Genomic DNA, 17,311 nt, shown 5'->3' on the forward strand with positions numbered 1-17,311 from the left:
TTTTTTCTGGTGTGTTGTCCATTTAGCTATCAGTGCAACCCCTGCTCACACCTCTGCAGCATCACCCAGGTGCAGCAAACTGCATATAATTAGCACCAAACAGGTGCCGGTGATCGTCAGCAGCTCTGCATTTGCATATGAAACTGCACCAATATGGCCAAAGCTTTCACCCTCAAGTTGGCCACAAGCTAAAAGTGGCCTTTTTCTTTTTTATGGCAGCCGAAGAATATGAAATCCTGACAACAGAAAAATCTATTCATTGGCATTTACTTACAATATGAGAGAGTTTAAACAGAACATTTCAATTCAGTTCTATTTATATAGCAGCAAATCACAACAACAGTTACCTCAAAGTGCTTTACAATATGATAACAGGGGGTCCTTTGTTTGTTAAATAAGGAGTAAAATAAAGAAAGAATAAAAAAAGGTTAAAAATAGAGTTTTTATGATCATTATGCGAGAGGTGAAAATCAATTCAGGCTCTGTAATTACAAGACAGATTTCATCCACTTGCTAAATATTTCTCACTTTGATTACAGCTTTAATAATTTATTCCCCATTAATTTATTAATGTATCCGGGCACAATATCAGGGACCTCACAGGATGTCAGCTCAGAGGCTTTCACAGAGACGCACACGACTGCATGGCAGCAGCACAGCTAAGAAATCAGGATTGTGCGTGTGCTTCCTGTAGGAATGAGCAGGGCAGTGGTCCATCTCAGCTGCCTTGTGGATCACCTTAATGTGGCGAGATTCATACCTGCAGCTACCACACTTCTATCAAAGCTGCAGGTGGATCGATACTCTGGACACATGTGGGTAAGATTTCTCAAACACACGACCGAGTGCACTCTGAACGTGTCATGGGGGAATTTCAGCCTCCAGGGGTTTGTAAATTAGTTCCATTATGGAGTTTGAAAATAGGGTTTGACCTGATTTCTTACCACGCTCTTAAGTACTCATCAAGACCCAGTGGTTGCATATTTTCAGAAACAAAGTGAATTACTGGGTCTGTAACAATCCCACACCTGACTGTTGTAAAGCCATGTGTGAAAAACAGCATTAACGGGGTTTAGTTCACATCTGGTTGAGAAAATCCAGGGCAGGGACAGAACTGCTTTCTATTTAACCGCACAACATCATTGTGAATTATGGTGGAGTCTTTACAAACACTGATATGCATTTTGGGCTTATTGGCTAAGCCACGGTGATATTTTACCTGTTCTTCTTAATCTTCGGTGTAGCTGCCTGATCTAGGGGGCACTAGGCGCCATTAAACAAATCCCTGCTCCTCATAATCCTTGCTAAAGTTGCACTATGCAAATGACCGCATTATTCTCCTGATTGTGGTCACACTCGTGCCTCTGACCCAAATCAAAATATGAAAACAGCAGAAGAAACAAAGCGTTTGTCCCGGAGGAAAACACCCGACCCCCTAAGTGAGCAATAAATCTGGCACTTAGACATGAATATGTGTGTATGTGAGCGTGTAAATGTACTCGGTGTTCCTGAAGTCTGTAGCCTCCAGAGATGTCAAATGTTTCAACATCCGTAACCCGTGACCCCTGAGACTCCTGTTTTGTTCTCGGCTCTCCGGGGCCCCCCTCTCGAGATATCCATCCGCTGGAACTCCCCGGGATGACGGACTCCCCTGTCATCCCCATTCCTCCGCACTGCAGCCCGGTAGCCTTTGACCTCCCCGCCACCTCTCGCCTCTTCCAGACTGCCCTCGCATTCCAGCAAAAGGCGCTGAAACCTGAGCCCGCGGTGAGCTCATCGAAAATCAAGAGTTAAATGATACCAAAAAACCCTGAGAAATGTGAGAGGGAGAAAAGGGGAGAGGCACGCCGCCGGAGCAGGACAGGTCTGGAACTGGTTGTGTGTGTCTGCTCGCCGGAGCTCCTCGGGGGGGTTAAGTTACAGCAGAGAAAGCGAGGAAGAAGAAACTGCTGGCGTCTTTGAATTCTCTCCGCTTTGTGTCTGCCTCGTTTGCCTGCTCCTCGCCGGCCTGACTGACTTGTGCCTGCAGTTTCCTCTTGACACACTTCAGCGAGCTCTCAAGTTAACGAGGCCGTCGGTGTCTGTGAGCCGGGCTGACATGAGAGCGTAACGCCGTGAGGGCTCCTCGCCTCTGTTCTCCTTTGACCCCGCTACGACCACCGAGTGCTTAGAGACGGTAAGTGTGTGTGTGTGTTTTAAATTGCCCGCTGTGTTCGGATGTGTTTTAGTGTCTGTAAACAAAAAAGAAAAGAAGAAAAATAGCAGATTTCTTCCCAAAGCTTTATCGCAAATGTCACAGCTCTAAATCATTGTAAGTCATGTCTCATATTGTGATGAGTACCATTAAGATGCCTAATCACGGCACACATAATTAAACTAATCAGTGTCTATCTCAAGCTGAGCTCGGAGTACGACTGCATAGAAGTTGGCAAAAAGGCGCTTTTTTCCTTTCATGTGAGAGCATCTTCAGCTGAAAGCAAAATGAACTTTCAGAAGTTGTTGTTGTTTTTTCCACGCATGCATTATTCACGGCTGCCGGTTTCTCACTGGCCGTTGTTCACTGTGCTTCTTCCTGACCTGCTGCACTTGTCTTGTCAACCTTTGCGATGACGAATGGTTTCTGAAGCAAAGTTTTAAACAGGGCTGATGAATGTAATGGGTGGCCTACAGGAGACGCTAAATAAAAGGTTGAGTACACGTTATTGTTATTACTGTCTTTAAAGAGCGTGATGAAAAGAGTGCGCCCACAGCCTCTGCAGGGGTGGCTGAAAAAGAAGACAGCATTCAGAACAGGGTAAGGGCCGGTTTACGTTGTGTAACCTCACCAGCTCTTCTTCCTTTTCCAGCAGAAAGCGATTGAAAATAATTGTGAGCATACCAGCAATAACTTTTAAAATGTCTGAGGTGAAATAGAAACAATTATCTCTAACATCTTTCGCGATGGTCTCATTATTTAAATGGGTGTGAAGTCCTCCTCTGCCTCTCACAGGTAAACACTCCACGCTTCTTTGGAAATAATGACATCTCTATGATCAAAAGCTTTTCTCCTCTTCTTTACTGGGGAAAGCTGCCCTGATTACACTCCATTTACAAAGCTGTTTTATTCACCGGCTTTTACTTAACAAACCTCCAGAACGCCAAGTCCCAGACCACACCTGCCAATGAACGTGATTAATGAGGAAACATAAGGCTACAGCATACAGAGAGTAGTGACACACACCTCTCCAGCATCCACATATGACCTCTAATACTTCATTTTCCTAACATGTTCACAGTTGTTCCATATTGTGTAGCAGTAGCCTGGATATGTCTGCTGTTTTTGTCCCTGTAGATTTTATTTCAGAATCGTATTGTTCATACAGAGTCATCAAACAGCTCGCAGGAAACACTCCACATATATGCATTTTAACTCACTGCAAAGTAATGCTTTAAAGACAGTCACTGGGTCAAGTTTGCTGCTGAGAGGCTGCGTCTGATTTGGAGCTTTTCTTCATCACGCTACTTTTTGCTGTTTTAACTTTTTATCTGTTGGGTTTAAGTAACAATTTTAGAAAGTGTCTGTTTAAAATGCAAATCCTCTCTTAACTGTTTGAACTTGGAGTCTTTACCGGCTCTGATCTGTTATTTTGGGTTAACCATTTAAAACGTCATGTATTACACCAAGTGTTTGAAACGTGAATGCGTTCTTAGCTTACCATTTCAATTATTGTATTTAGCCTATTTTTAGCTAATTATTTAAACTAAATATGAGCTTTAGTGCTCTGTTTATTTTTACAGTTCTATTTAAAATTTTAACTACTTTTACATAAACAATTAAAATTCTTTGCTAATTATTTCAGCAGTTTTTATATATTACTTCTTGTTGTTACATTTAGCTAACGTTTTGTTCCTGGTTTACTAACAATCTGAAAATACATTTCAGAGAAATCTTATTTCTTTATGATTTATGACGTTTTAACAGTACATGGAGAAAAAAATCCCTCGAAAAACAAAAATCAAGTAAATAGAATCAAACTTCAAGAAGACAGTTGAGTGTTATTGAGTATTTTATACAGCGAATCAGCTATAACAGAATTGTCTGTCCTTCTGTAGTTTATACAGACTATTATTGAGTTATTACAGATGGCTTCACATGTAACCACGAGTTTCATATTTTAGTGGTCAAGGTGGTGTTAGTTCAACATTTTTTCCTTTTTTTTTTTTTTTTTTTTACAAAACATCATTGTTGAGGCTCCATCATTTTTCCATATCATCTTTACACTGTAAAATAACTTGTACGTGATGTCTTTGTTAAATGCAATGAAGCGCAAGTGTAAAGTGTCCGTCTAAAGCAGGGGTGTCAAACTCACACAGTGGGCCAAAATTCCAAACTGGAACAAAGTCGCGGGCTAACATTAATATTTATTGAAATATATTTATTCCTCCAGATATAAGAATGAATCTTTTCTTATGGACTCAAACACGTTTTGCTGAAAAACTGAATATGGAACAAGCAAAGCTTAATACTAAACAATATATATTAGCTGTATAATACCAGTAGGCCAGCTCTGATAATAATTTGGTATGGCTTCGCGGGCCAAATGTAATTAGGCTGCGGGCCAAATTTGGCCCGCGGGCCAGAGTTTGACACCTATGGTCTAAAGGCTCATTTCTGCATCAGTTCTTTAAAGTATGCATTGTGTAATGTGTCAGTTGACAGCTCAGCAGGCACCTTTCTGGAGCTCAGGTTAAAGTGAGAGCTTTCACCTCCACCTATCATTGCTTTGGGGCACAGGCAGAAGGGTTTTACACACCAGTATAGAAATGAACACATTCGACAGCTGCAGTGTGTTTTCTACAACATGGGGGATAAAAGACGCATAGATTCAACCTTTTTTATTTTATTTCTTTAAACATTTTGATACAATTAGTTGCAAAAAAAATCATTTCACATGACTTTGGCATTAGGAATGTCTCACTGTGTCTGAGACTGTTAGAAATGACAGTGAAGAAAAATAAAGAAGTCTTGAATTACTTTATTCAGACTCTCGTTTATTAACATCCTGACAGAAGACTGAATCCTATACAAGCCCAAACCTGTAGCACTGAAGAGTCAGCTGACGGCAGCGGCCGACTGCTGGACGCAGCCTGAGGGCAGAGCTCAGATATGCAGTGATGGAGGAGCAGGAAAGGACGAAGACGAGAGCGAGAAAGAGAGGGAGGGAGAAGGAAGACCGTAGGCTGCTTCTGTGGCCGACTGGGAGATCGGACACAAGGAGAAGCTTGTTCTCGCTCCGTCTCACTGTTCTGGGCATGTAGCAGGAGGACATGGCCTCTCCTCAACGAAAGGAAAATAGAGTCAAATACCAGAGGATAATGTGATTATAGGCAAATAGGAGAACGAAGGTTAATTAGAGTTAAGTGTCTATAAAAAACGTCTCTGTGTATACATCTGCATTTCAGCCTCCGTCCCATCGACGGGCTCGAATTCTTTCTGCCTCCATTAAAACAAACATAACTCGGTAGTTCAGAAAGAATGTTGTGAATGTATATTTTTGGAAGATAATACCTGCGCGCAGTCATTAGATTATAGTCGACGGCTTGGACATTAACATACCATAAAGACCGATGTACCTGAAAAAAGCCCCCAAAACACAAAGCTGCAACAGTGACCTCACGCGCACGTCTGGAGGTCGAACTGAGTCAACATCAGCCATGATGAATCCCACCAATAGCTGTTTTCATCAAACACTCATAATCTCCCACTTGTGACCGCTGGCGCCCCATTAATGTGGGACCCGTCGTTCAGAGAGAGACGCGCTGCAGCCGTGACCTCTGAAAGATTCGACCAGAACTGAACCAATCAGGGAACAGCAGCTGATTTTCTTTTCTTTCTTTGGTGGGGGGGGGGCGCTAACATTCGCCATGTTGCATCAAATGTATCTGACGATTAGAGGTGACCAACGCGGGTTGTTTTCTTCACAAAGTGAGCGACTCAACATTTAGCTGCACCTTTGATTGTTCTTTACGGAGCAGTTTAAACGGAAAATCACAGCTTTGCTTGCTGCAGTAACAATGTCCTGAAAAACAACTCAAACCACTTACGGACAAAGAAACCCCGTAAACACCCAGAAGAGTCAGTTCAGTCTGGCCCTTCTTCCTTCTCTCTCTGTGGCTGAGACCCAGGAGCCGCCACGCTGTAAAAGGCATTTTGAATATTAGTTGTGGAAAATGTGACCATGGATTCTGGATTAAAGCTGATTGGTCACACGCTGTAGTTAGCAAGGAAAAGAGAGACTTGTTTTTGTAAGTCCTTCGTTCTATAACCGGCTTTGTTAGTTTTCTTCAAGAGCTGCGATTTTTGGTTGATGGCTCGTTACCGCCCCTGATGTCTTAATGTGTCTGAGGATACATGTGCCATGCTTAGCGTAGCCCTGAGGGTCTGTGGGCTTCCTCGTGCCTTCTTCTTGGACCTAAATCCATCCACCAGTTGACTGTTATTATTCTGATGAGTCAGTTTTTGTGGTTTGAACTGAAAAATGTAATTACCATTATACATCCTCACAATGACTTTTTGCGTACATCGTGTAATGCATAACTAGAGTTCAGCCAGAATATGAAAACCTCCCGAGGACTCAGCAAATGCTGCTTTGTCTAAAGCTGGAACCTTCGAGCGTATAGACCAAAGCAGCTCGGACACATCAGGACATCAGGACGGGCCCTTTGGGGGTATCGTGTGGTGGCAATGATACACTGGCAGCAGATCCTGTGGGGCTACAGACCTCTGAGGTGAGACCTCCATTTATTCTGTGTTTTGTGCATCGTGCTGCCGATAGAAACCCAGCAATCTTTACATGAACAGAGTAACAGAGTGAATGACAAGGCACGCATGTTGCAGCTGACGGCTGTAAGAAAAGCACAACATCTAACTGCAGTCATGGCGACCTTAAGCAAGATAAGCTAATGCTCCGTCTTTCTGAGTACAAACTAGTCTCATAGTTGTTGGAGCGACTCGGATATTTTGAGAGTGAAGTTGTTCACCACAAAATAAGTTTTGATCGGAAAAATTGGACGTGTTGTAGCTGAGATATGGACGTTACATCAGTTTTTTTCTTGTTCCTTTGCTTCCTTTGTAAAACACTTAACGATGGTTCTAAACTGCAGTATGAGTACAGAGAGTTGGCAGGAAGTCTTCAGACACTTGAAGCTATTATTTCAGCAAGTGATGGGACAACATGTGTGCCAATGCATTCGGTACTTTTGTGGTGCTTACTGCTATATTGGCTTCTGAACAGGCAGTATAGCTATTATGCCACAGACATAAACAGCACAGATCGTATCCCCTGTCTTAACAACAATCTAGTATATTTGGTGCTACCATACCTGATGAATTTATTTTTAAATCACAGATAATGTCTAATAATAATAATAATAATAATAATAATAATAATAATATATACAGCATTCGGAGTATTGCCTAAACCAGCATCATGATACCTCGTTATGGGCCAAAACAGATACTCCACATTTAAATGTAACTGATAGATTTTCAGCGTATTTGGAAGTTACTGAAGTACTTTGAACATTTTCTTACCCTGTGAGTACAGCGCTGCCTATAATTGAGGACAGGTTTTATGGCGCGTAAGCAGAGCCGTTCCTGTTTGCTTTGGAAACCTCTGAAAGTGGCCAAAAAAGCGCCGGCGAATGCCAGCCAGAAGGGCTGCCAGCAGGCGTACATAACACAACTCGGAGCTGCACTCCTTGATTTTCTGCTCCAGTCACACTGAACTTTTAACAGGCTTCGTGCTGCTGGCGCATTCAGGACTCAGCCGCCCCCCCTCCACCCTCATGTGCCCCCCTTATCTTAGATTTTATGTTCACACCTCATAAAAACTCAATTTATTCCTCAAAGTTGAGCCTTAGTTGTGAAATCCTTGTTGTCATTTACAAGCGATGTTGCATTTGGTGTTCAGGCATCGCAGAGCTATCAGCATTATTTTTGTGGCAGCAGTGCTGCTACACACACACACACACACACACACACACACTGAACAAGTGTGAGAGTGACTGGTAGGGTATTTCTCTCAAATGTAACCAAAACAGAAGGCTGCAGATTAGATGAATACGGGCGATGAATCGTCTCACACCACAGTAGTGGTGGTGATGCGGGTCGTATCAGACACCAGGAATGTTTGTCTCCGTTTCTGCTTCTTTCAGCGCCGAGTTCATTTCATTCCATGAAATCTTTTTGTTCAGCTTCATGCGATGGCGTTGGTTCTTTTTCACATTTACTGGGTTGTTTCAGCAGACCTCTTCCCAGAAGGCTTTAAAAATAACTGTTTACATTAGACTCCAAAAATGGACTCACATTTATGTGGCAAAACTTCCTTTTTTGATGACAAAAAATAAAAAATGTTTATATTTCCAAAGAATGTGGTTAAAATCGTCATTCTCCTTCATTCAAACCTCTCTCCTCTGATCTAACAGCAGTGATCCTGCTACAGCTCAAGGCTTTATATTTAAAGTTGTAATAACAAGTTTCAACTGAAACTCGCAAAATGTAGGTTCGTGCTTTGTGGAGGAACTGTTGTTGGCAAGTACAGCAGCAAGATGTTTCTTGTACCTGGTCGACAGTTTTGCACACGTCTTATGAAGGTTTGGTTCACTAATCTTTACAAACTCTCTAAAGTCTCCAGCTTAAACTCTCTACACAGGTTTTCTACAGCAGCGATCTCCAACCTTTTTTGCACCACGGACCGGTTTGTGCCCGACAATATTTTCACGGATCGGCCTTTAAGGTATCATGGATAAATACAACAAAATAAAACTAGTACCGGTACCGAAAAAAAGAAGATTTATTCATAACACACGTGAAAAGACCCAGGAAAACCGAGTTAACGATCAAAACGATAACAAAATAACGCTGGAAACCGATAAAAACCCTGAAAACCAAACATTTCACACCTGAGCCTCAACTCTCGCGGCCCGGTACCAAACGACGGACCGGTACCGGTCCGAGGCCCGGGGGTTGGGGACCGCTGTTCTATAGGATTAAGGTCTGGAGACTTGCTGGGCCGCTCTATGAGCTCAATGTTCTTCTTCTTTAGCCACTTCATTTTTGCCTGGGCCTCATGATTCGGGTCTTGGTGGAAGATCCATCCATGACCCATCTTCATTGCTCTGTCCAAGATTTTACGGTTCATGGCCTCCTTGTTGTGTTTAAGTTGTCCTGGGCCCTCAGTCCCGAAGCACCTTCATGCTTGATTGTGTGGACGTTTGGGCGGGGGCCAGTCTCTAACTGGTACTAATGCCATACCAGTTAGAGGCTGTTCATTTCTTTGTAAGTCAGCAAACTTACAAATTCACTCCCGAAATCTCATCGACATCCCATCAGCTCTGGTTGCCACATCGCCGTTTGGCGTTGACGCCTCTTTATCAAAGATAAAGTTGCCCCAAAGTCGATGCCATTGTAACTTTGAGGCTGTTTAGCATCGGCTGAAACCAATTGCATTTCTGGCAGCGTTTTCCAGGGTGTATCCTGTTGATGACCTAAAGACTATTTGCCACTTCACTGCATCATTTGTTTAAAGCTGTTCAAATTGGCTCCATTTCCACCAGTAACATGCAAACGGTAACACTGAGTCACCACTAATAACAATAACACAGGCCCCACTCTGCTTTTTCCTCGATCAAGGAGGCGATTTTACCTGAAGCTGCATGAGCGGGCGAAATCAGAACTATAGTGCGCCGTATATCTTAACATCTGGCCAAAACATCACCGCGTCCAAAAAGCTCAACATCTCAGCACAGCAGGGGTCTATTTTGTTGTGTGTATGGACACAGTACACCAAAGGCAGTAGGTGGTTTCCAAGACTTATAGAGATGTATTTTTACTTAAATAAAAGACTCACAGACCTCCTTGGTCTCCAGCAGTTGCAGCCAGGTGTGATGTTACCGTCATGTGTTCTGTGTTAGGCGCTGGCAGTGACGTAAAGGACAGTTGGAAATGTATTTGAGTGGCTCTGGGCACGATGTCGTTTAAAATTTGATTTGAATCAGATTCCTAACCACCGACAGCGTGACTTTTACAATCTGCAATCTGATTCCAATTTGGATATGCCAAAAAACAAACATGACCAAATCCACGTCTTCACCCGTTTTCTTCACTTCCCACATCTTTATCACCTCTGCCCCCCCTCCCCCTCATTCTTCCTCCTTACCAGTCAACATGACATCATGTTGTTGTTGCAGCACCCAAACCCTCGACTGGGCGATGCGGGTGAGAACAAAGGTCCAGTTGACACAATACGCCGTCTATCTTTCCAAACTCAACAGCTCACAGGCGTCGCGTCACCTTTCTGTTATTACTCACCTTAAAGTTTTGTCTTTATTAAACTTTGTGACCTATGACGACGCTGCAGCTTAACACGGCAAACTGAAGCAACCCTGTCGTGTGGGAAAAACACTGAATCATTTTCTTTATATGCAGGAATCACTCTCAATGAAACCAAACCTAGTCTGAGACGCCCCCGCCTCCAGCCTTGCTTTCAGTCATGTTCACTTCTCTTTAGATGTGTCTCGATGTTTGCACGTGCTCTTTTTCCCTGTCTACATAAATCGCTTTTTCCTGTTCGTGTGCAGCCTTCATGTCTGCCGTGTGTCTCTGCGTTGGACCGACGCTCTTCACTTCTGGCACTCTACGCCATTATTTTCCTATTTTGCATGTCGCTTGCTGAGTTAGCGCACGCTGTCAGCTGCCTGCTGAGCGATGCATTCCTCTCTATCTCAAAAGCTTCGCAGTAATTGCTAGGTAATTGTTTGTCCAGTTATGCAGCATGCAAAAGCCCAGCCTCACATTATGTCAGTTAAACTCTGTCGAAACAATGCACTGCCAAATAAAAAAACCAAACAAAGCATAAAACACTGAGATCTTTGCCCCGTGGCGATGTAGCCTCGCATGCTTCAGAAACTCAATTATTCAAATAAACCTGGACAACAGTGAGGAATAATCTCTCCCAGGTGGCATACAGTTTTCACTTTGTTTTAAAAAAATAAGCTTTTGTGACTGAACGCAGCCTCTGGCGAGCAACCGACCCCGCTGCATTCCACTTTCACATGACCTTCTCGACAGACCTGGCCCGGAGCGAGAGCCGCGCAGCCCACCCCTCGCCACGCCTCCCGTTCGACTGGCCTAGATAGGACGAGGGCCTGCTCGTCTTTTCTCCTCCTTCTCTGTGTTTATTAGCTTGACTCAAGTCCAAGGAGGCAATTGGCTTGTAAATTTCATCTATGTATATTTACAGTTGTGTTTTACAAGGACAGATTCATATCCCTCTCAGAGGATGGGAGAGTGTAAAATTGGGCCTGGTGCAGGCGGTTTTCAGCCCGTTTGTGTACATGCATGTTTGGAGAGTTTGAGTGCTGCAAAGTGGCCGAGCAGTTTAATTGATTAGATAATATTTAGGGAATGCAGTCGTGTCAGGCGTGATTTGTGACAGAAGGGTAACGGCGAGCGTGAAAGGGAAGGTTTACAAGAGACTAGTGAGACCTTCTGTGATTTATGGTTTGGCTAAGGTGGCAAGTCAGAGCTGAAGATGCTGACTGGGAGGGGATCAGAATGGACATGACTGGGAATGAATACATCAGAGGGACGGCTCAGGTCGAGTGGTTTGGAGACAAAGTTGGAGAGACAAGGCTAAGATGATTCGGACGTGGGAGAAAGGATATATTGGACAAAGGATGTTGAAGATGGAGCTGGCAGGCAGGAGGGAAAGAGGAAGACTACAGAGAAGAAGGACATGCAGATGTGACAGAGGAGGGTGCTGGGATAGGATGAGATGGATGCAGACGATTCGCTGTGGTGACCCCTAAAGGCAGCAGCTGAAAGATCAAGATCGTTTTGTTTGCTTTCGTTCTTTAAGCTCGAAAAATACACGAAAACACTCGGCTAATGAAAAAAGGTAGAAAACCTAAAAGATGGAATAAAAATTCACCAAAGACTTTAAACTGATTTATTAAATCTCTAATTAATCAGTGCAGTTGTGCATGGCAGCGGGATTGTCTCTTTAGATGATTTAACATATCAGTGATAACCAGTGTTGGTCAAGTTACTTGAAAAAGTAATCAGTAACTAATTACTGATTACTTACCCAAAAAAGTAATCCCGTTACTTTACTGATTACTTATTTTCAAAAGTAATTAATGACTTAGTTACTTAGTTACTTTTTAAAAACACGATTTACAACCTGAAGAGGTGATAAAGCGATAGATCTTTCAGCCCAATTCTACTTTTCCTGCATAATCCATCATACAAAATGTAATCAAATGGAAAAGTCTCTTTTTAAACTTGTTTTATTAGTTTTAATCTTTTAACTTTATGCATCAAGCAAAAATTTAATTATCTGCAACATTCTCTGACTGGAAGAAATTAGTTTAACATTTAAACCTATTTTCTGCACATTCCAGCACATAAAATAAAATATTTTTTGTGTTTACACTCAGTCTTTCAAATAGATGCAAGTAAAACACAGCAGAAAATAAATAAAGTCAAAGACTCAGCGGTCCTGTTGCTCTATTTTCACCTGTAAAGCAGGAGTGGGGTAGGCGGAGGTTTACCCTGGTGCAGGTGTGCCGCGGTCAGTGGAAGAATCCGCGAGTTTCTCTGTGAGTTTCCCATTACGTCGTAGCTACTCGGTGCTTGTTGGAAGTTTAGGGGTTTTTTCGCTGTAAAAAGAAGTTTTCTTCCCACGCACAGCGGACACTAATGTTTTTGTCACTTTTTATGGAATCAAACTCAAAGTAAGGTCAGTACTTCCACGCTTTAAACGCTGCACGCTCATACTCTCTCTGCACTCGATATGTGATCCATTGTTGATCTGCACACAGCTGTTGTCACGAACGGCGCACTCGCTTACGTCACTGTCATGAGACATTCTCGCAAAAAATCACGGTTTTAGTAACGCAGTAACGCAGCGTTCCTACGGGAAAGTAACGGTAATCTAATTACCGTTTTTGCAATAGTAATCCCTTACTTTACTCGTTACTTGAAAAAAGTAATCGGATTACCCCATCCCTGGTGATAACCAGCGATTTTATCACCGTGAGGAATCAGTTTAAAGTCTTAACGCTAAGTTAGCTTTCATTTTAGTAAAAACCAGCTAGTTAACTCATCATGTGACATACAAACATCAGTTAAATTATTAGGGCCATGTTAATATCTAATCAGCCAATAAAGTGGCAGGAACACAGCGTCCGAACTGAGCGTCAGAATGTGGAAAAAGTGGGATTTAAGTGACTTTGAACGCAGCACGGTTGTTGGTGCCAGACGACTGAGTATTTCAGAAACTGCTGACCTGCTGGGATTTTCCCACACAACCATCAGTGAGCATTGTTTGAACACCATAGCCTTCCCGAGTGTTGCTGCTGACTCAGATGACCTGCACAGTCACCTGATCTCAGTCCTGTACAGCACCTTTGGGATGTGGTGGACTGGGAGATTTGCATCATGGATGTGCAGCTGCTATCGTGTCAACATCGTCCAGTCTTGGCTGCACTGAGAAGGTGTTCATGCCTTTGGTTCTCTGGTTCCATATGTGATACCAAGGGATGGGCTAGATATGTTTTGGCACTTTTGAACCCTATTTTGAGGACACGTGTTAAGTATATAATTGTTATTTACTACTATATACATGCAGCAGATGCAGCTCCTCGCATGATTGGCAGTTTGCTTGGCTGTGTTGGTGGGGAGGCCACAGGGTTACAGCCCAGTGCAGAGCTGTTTCCTCACTTGTTACTGGATTGTCATCATTAGGCTGAAGTTATTTTTCACTTTGACTTTGTTCACCGCTGTTTCTTGGCTCGACTTTGTCTTCAGTAGAGGCCAAACTGGCCCACACTGTAAACATCCTGCACTGAGCCGCTGCTGTAAAGAAGGAAGAGCTTTCTCTCAGCTGACCCTCACATTTACTAACATGATATAACTTCAGAGGCACCAGTGAGCACCGCTCGCTGTTTCTGCCATTCAGTCAAATTTGAAAAACTAGCCCATGAAGCTGTTGGAGTATAATTAGCGAAGCTTTGGAGGTTCTCGGAGGCTGAAGTTGCTCGCTCTTTCTAATCTTCATGCTGTGGCCTTTCATCCAACTCGCTCCAAAGTCTGAAACTTTTCTCCTCAGGCATTCATTAAGAAAAAATAAATAAAAGTAAAACTTGCTAATTCAGCTTCTTAAATGAGAGGATGTTCAGCTTTCTGTAAATGTTACACCTCACGATCTTGGTTAGAAAACAAGAAGCCGTTCCTTTATTCCCTGAAAAGGCGACATGTTATTATTAGCAATAAAATCATCATTATCTGCAGGCCCGCAAACTGCGCTGCGAGTCTCTCACATAATCGAGAAGTTCCTGTCAAAAGTCCCAGTTTATATTTGTTTTCCCAAAAAAAAAAAAAAAACAGGAGAAAGCTCCAAAGCCGGTTTCTAAAACAGGAAATGGAATTGGCTTTTTTTTTTTGCAAACGACGGCTCGAGCGTTTGTGTTAAGGAGTCAGAGAGACAAAGAGAGAGAGGCAGCACTTTAATATCCTCAATAATGACGCGGGGGGGGCATCTGTTTGCGAATCCCACATCAAAGCAGGCGCCGTGTCAGCGGAGGGTTATGCATATATTCCCCTCGTTCTTCCCGTGCAGCGGGAGCGAGCGCAGAAGCTGATGACTGGAAGGAGACGCTGTTGTGATCGGGGCTGGAGCGCGAGGACAGGAGAAACCAAACACGCGGACGCAGAGTCAAAACAGCTACAAGAGAAAACTTGCAAATCCATTACATTAAGGTCTGGCTCTTGTTTTTGCTGCGTTGCGGGGCGGGGGGGCTGTTTTCCCCCCGCGAGGGCATCTGGAGCAGATTAGGCTCCAAACTGAAACTGCAGGCCCCGTGAAACATGACTCAGGGATGAATGGAGGCTTTTAGACCGGTGTCTGCCTTCCCACACGCCGCTCTGCTATTCTTTATTTGTCCGTCACCCAATAAAACACGCACGGCATTATCTGATACCCGCACGCTGCATGAGCAAGCAAGGGTCTTTTATTAAGCAAGTCTTTATTGATGCAAGTTGTTTTTGTGAGAGAGACGCAAAAAATATGATATAGCTTCCCCTCTGAAGAACAAGATGTTACTGACGGTGTTATTAATCTCGAATCAGCTCTCAGCTCAGACCGTGCCTTATTGTGACAGATTGTGATTTGTAAGGTCGCAAACGCCTGTTTTTGTCTCGTAAAAGCGGCGAACCAGAGCGTAAAAGAGAGCGCGTGGACGGGGAGCGTGAGGGAACGCGACAACAACACGAGTTTGGGCCCATCGGAGGCCAAAGTATCTGCGAGAACAGACGGAGCTCCCGGTCAGGGCGCTACGTGGCAGCGGATTGGACGCTTATTATATTCGATCCACGTTTTTACTTGTAGCTCAGAAGAAGCCGGGGGGGTTGCGCTCACATTTGCTCCTCCATTCTGGGGGCAGGGGGGAACTAATGCATGTCACCGATGCCACCTGCAGTTAGAGTAAACAGAGCTGACCACCACTCAGCCGGGCACTAATGCGCCACACAAAGAAGGCGAGGTTGGAACAGGAGCAAGTCCAATATTAGCTCCACATTACTACGTCAACTGACCCGGGCCACGTCGATGAAAGGGTACATGTATAGAAATGCGAGGCACGTGTGCACATTCATGCATGTTTCAAGTATCGCACGGATTTTATCCAGCAGCCTCCACCTGAAGCCGTTTTGTTGCCTCTATAATTGCCAGACTTGCTGCTGCCGCTGTCAGCTGTATTTTTTTTTTTGCAAGAAAATATGCAAGCCGAGGTAGCGACTTGACACGTTAATCAGTCGGCGATCGTGCTCAGCCTAACAAACGTTTTTTTTTTCGTGGCCCCGAGAATACGCATATTCTCAAGAGGGAGAGATGCAGGGATTCAGGAATTGTTTCCATTTCTTCAACTAGTCAAAGCCAAGACTACATGGCTCTGCTCTCTTTGAGAGTGTGCTGCTGTCCCTGCATAGGTTTCAATTTCAACCCTCTCAGCACATCGGCGATGCGATTGCTTCCTACTGCAATTTATTGCAGGCAAATTGAAAGATTCCAAGGCGCGAGTGGGCTTGCGTTGCTCCGGGCGCGCTGGGCCGGTTGCTTACACCTTTACTCCGTCTCCTCACACACAGACAGAGCTCCCTCCCATCTGGGTTCGTCAGAGCTGGAGTTATTGTAACCAAGTCTTCAGGAAAGAAGGCGGGTTGGGGGAGGAGGGGGGAGGTTTTCCAGAGCCTAGAGGCAGGATGGCAGTGGTCCCATTAGCTGACCCCCAGGCGAGCCCTCTGGAGGCAGATAGACTTACCCGCGTCAGAGCGTAATACGCGCTGGGCGGCATCAAAGTGCTGCACCGCGGCAGCTGATAGCTTGTGGTGACATCGTGCCGTGGGACAGAACACTCTCCGCCATCATTACCGTGGATCCCTCACATCAGCTATTTATAATCAATTTTCCATCCCGAGCATATGGTGTTGAGGGGGCGGGGCAACGAACAATAAAGGAGAGGGAACAACTGGAAAAATTACACAACAGGGACCGTTCGTATAAATGGACCCAGACATGTAAAAGTAACGAGCGGTTTAGGGAAGCCGTTTCTTTAAAAGCAGCTCTGACAGGAATAAAACCACTCGTTCCTAGTGGGTCGTGCTTCACAATAGTCTTTTTCAAATTAGCCTGTAAACTGTGGAAAGCCGCATCGTTATTTGCAACAAAACGGCCTCATTTTCAGGCACACACATCAGCAGCCGCGAGAGAAGCATTGTTCTGCTGCTCCCATCCTGCCTGTATTTATTATCAGGGGACTTTTTACACTCACATTACTCCGGGTATCACTTTACACTTTTTTTTCCATGTGTACTGAAAACGCACTCATGAGTGGAATTTGTTTTGCTTTGGTTAAATGTCAGTGGAGCCAAACTGTCAAGGGATGAATGCTGTAGAGACATGTACATCTTAGTATGCCCAGATGACAAACTGAGATGTGTGTGTGTGTTCACTGCCTCCCTGAAAGGATGAGCTGCAGCATTCTTGATCGAGGTGATGAACCCACATCACAGTGACATTCTGTCTAAGTGTGTGTGTGTTTGTGCGTGCCTGCGGTGTGATGTTTTGACTCTGACACGTTGATGTAGTAAAGGAAGGAGGAGTTCAGCTCGGGCTGTGACTGTGACGGGGAAATATGACTAAACCCAGAGACGACGGAGGGTCAAGTGCTGCTCTTCTTTCCCCTACCACTCGACACTTATTCATGCACA

At 44.1% G+C, this 17,311-nt stretch overlaps 1 protein-coding gene across 1 annotated transcript in view; it reads left to right on the forward strand.

Moving 5' to 3' along the window:
* The first annotated feature begins 1,736 nt into the window (after positions 1 to 1,736).
* flrt2 (fibronectin leucine rich transmembrane protein 2) overlaps positions 1,737 to 17,311 on the forward strand; it is a 51,102-nt gene continuing 35,527 nt past the window's right edge. Inside the window, exon 1 of the mRNA XM_005917096.2 lies at positions 1,737 to 2,176. The gene's annotated coding sequence lies outside the window, so the exon portion shown is untranslated. The remainder of the gene's footprint in view (positions 2,177 to 17,311) is intronic.

Source organism: Haplochromis burtoni, unplaced genomic scaffold, assembly GCF_018398535.1.
Source record: "Haplochromis burtoni strain Fernald_Lab_line unplaced genomic scaffold, NCSU_Asbu1 Contig_22, whole genome shotgun sequence".
Taxonomy (NCBI): domain Eukaryota; kingdom Metazoa; phylum Chordata; class Actinopteri; order Cichliformes; family Cichlidae; genus Haplochromis; species Haplochromis burtoni.